This window comes from Erinaceus europaeus, chromosome X, assembly GCF_950295315.1.
Source record: "Erinaceus europaeus chromosome X, mEriEur2.1, whole genome shotgun sequence".
NCBI lineage: Eukaryota > Metazoa > Chordata > Mammalia > Eulipotyphla > Erinaceidae > Erinaceus > Erinaceus europaeus.
Genome location: NC_080185.1, coordinates 10,801,732 through 10,804,609, shown reverse-complemented (window position 1 = coordinate 10,804,609; position 2,878 = coordinate 10,801,732). Strand labels below are relative to the sequence as shown.

Below are 2,878 nucleotides of genomic sequence, written 5' to 3'. Positions count from 1 at the left end.
ATTAAGTTATAGTCACCTCTTTGTCACCACTATGTCCCCTTATTGGCTGGCCTGCTAAAGGCAGAAAATCCTATTGTTTCCAGGGAATGTGTTTGGAGCTCAGCGGCTAGCAGCTTCTCTGTCCGCCATCTTCCGGGAACCCCCCCCTCCAGACTTTTTAAAGGATTTCTCGAAAATGAAAACTAGCTCCAAGTCCTTTGTTCCAATTAGAGCTATACTCAAGAAGTCTTTGGATCCGCCCTCAGGGTTGTAGTGGTCCCTGGAGACTCCCAAGAGAAAGCCCCCAAGCTAAAGTGCTCTCTCCGGGTCCTCTGCAGCGCTCCAGCAGCGCTCAGCAACCGGCTGGAGGAGGAGCCGCCTTCCCGGGCAGAGGACAATGCCTGGCGCACTCGCCTTACCCGACGCCGCCTGGTAAGTCTGGAGCAGCCCGCCCGCTAGTCCGTGCCACCTTTACTCTAATTCTTAACCCAAATTAAATTATAATCACCTCTTTGGTGTCACCCCTTATTGACTGACCTGCTAAAGGCAGAAAATCCTACCGTTTCCAGAAGATGTGATCAGAGCACACGCTGTTAGCAGCTTCTCAGTCCGCCATCTTCCCCCTCCCCCCCTTATTTATTTTTTAAGGGGGGAAAATCACAGCTCCCAGGCATCCCACAAAGTAGGCAGGTAACCTTAAGGGTGACCTTTACCAGCTCAAAAATTCGTCTTACGTTAGCATGAGAATTTGGTAGTCACCTTGAACCGTTATTTTCATTACTTAAAAGTTTAAGGTATTGAGGATGTTGTTTCCAGGCATAGATTCTTGAAATTTAAGACTGCCACTTAGATCTATTGTCTCTTTGTTGTTGATTTTCTCTGAGAGTTGATGAACAACCACAATAGAATATATTCATTTTAGAAACTATTAAAATCCTTGACTATGGTAGAACTTATAGGGAGGGGTGGGCAGGGCACGGATTTATTCAACCTCAAGGTTTTTTTTTTTGGAGAATAATAGTTATTACACGGTTTGGTAGGAAAGAAGTCATCTCCTCCTCTGGGGTCTTCAAAATCTGAACAAATAGCCACAGAAGCAGAAGGTTGAACAATAAGAAAAAATAAGAGGTGGACTAAAATATTGTCAGATTTGAGAATGGGGGTGGAAATCTGGATTAGTGCAGAGAGTAGCTCCCAAACTTGAATATAATATATAAATAAAATTAATTGTTGACCCCATCGATCTGACCCAGTGACCACATATACTTATATTTAATACAGGAACATGTGAAACCTTCTAGTCCCTGTAAGTCTGAGATTGCAGGAACATTCTAGGCTGTACTCTCTTGGGAACAGAGATCATGGTGTGAATGACTTTGGGGTATAATTATCATGTGGCTGATGTTAGCCTGACAAGCATACCATGGATTTACACAAACTCACTAAGAATTTTAGGTACAAAATACTATATAAGCAAGGACCTGGAGCAGTTTGGATCCTTTTTGGGATCTTCTCCAGCTCTGTGTTCTCTTCCTGGCATAGCTCCTGAATGATCTTCCTGAGGTCTTCACATCTGGTGTCTTGTGTAGCCAGATGAAGGACCTATGGCTTCTGCCATTTCTCTTAGCTAGACTTCTTCTTTTTCTTACCTTCATGATTATTATTATGAAAAAACCACATTTCTTTAACCCCAGACAAGTCGTGTGTCATTTTCCTATACTGGAGCTCAATGTTGGACCTGAACTCAGGACCCTGAGATTAAGAGTTTCATGGTCTACCAACTGAGCTAGCCATGTTCTTATGTAGCACTCATTTCAGGACAAGTCCTCCTCAAGTGGCATAGTAGGTCGACTCAGGTTCCTTTTGGAGACTGAGGCAGTCCCTACCATTGCTAATTTATAGTGAGAACAAGGTCCTAGAGAGGCCCACCAGAGGGCTTATGATGGTATTCCTGATGGAAGTTACCAGTGATGGTGGGGAGAAGGATCTATTAGAGGTCTAGGTTCATCCTATTTGTGTGGAAATTCAAGGATTCCCTAAGTAGGGTCCCACGTGGTCCACCTCCATGTTAGCTATCAAGCTCAATCAAAAATTACTAAAGTAATGGCACCCTAGGAAGATACCTAAAATAGATTCCCTAGCTACGCCCACCCTAAAATCCCTGTTCACAACTTCTCTATTCCTACCTTTTGGTTCCAGATTATTAAACATTTTGTCCTGCTTTCTATCTTACCGCCTTTCAGCCACAAAGTTGCAGATGCTACCATGATTTCACCCTTACTTCTCTGGGAAGACTACCTCACCAATCTGTCCTAAAACCTCACTTCTCCAGAGCACTTCCCCACTAGGGAAAGATAGAAACAGGCTGGAGGTATGGATAGACCTGACAACATCCATGTCCAGTGGATGAAACCATTACAGAAGCCAGAACTTCCACCTTCTGTCATAAAGAATTTTGGTCCATAATCCCAGAGGAGGAGAATTGTTAGGGGAAGATGATCAGATGAACATTAATTCTATCAGGACCCAGAGAGAGAAGAGGAAAAAAAAAGAATGACACTCGGAAGTAGTAATGGGCATGACTATGACTTAAAAAGGAAGAGAAGGCAGGACCACAGGAAAAAAATGACTATATGTATAGTAGTTTACTCTTATCTGTGATCTTGGGGGAACTACTGCAGTTTCCAGTAGAGATAATGGGAACACAGAATTCTGGTGGTGGGAATGGTGTAGAATTATACACATGTTATCTTATAATTTTTAAATCTATAGTAAATCACTTATAAAATAAAGAAAAAATAAGAGAGGAGTATTGTATTAATAACATATTGTATATTACCATTTTATTAGGGGGATATGTGGTTCATAGTACAATTGTTGACAGATGGGTACAGTTTCT

General features: G+C 42.3%; 1 non-coding gene across 1 annotated transcript; it reads right to left on the bottom strand.

The window, feature by feature from the left end:
- Nucleotides 1–628: 628 nt before the first annotated feature.
- LOC132535968 (U12 minor spliceosomal RNA) lies at nt 629–777 on the bottom strand. Its single transcript, XR_009547679.1, has one exon. It is a non-coding gene; the product is annotated as a U12 minor spliceosomal RNA (small nuclear RNA).
- Between the last annotated feature and the right edge of the window lie 2,101 nt (nt 778–2,878).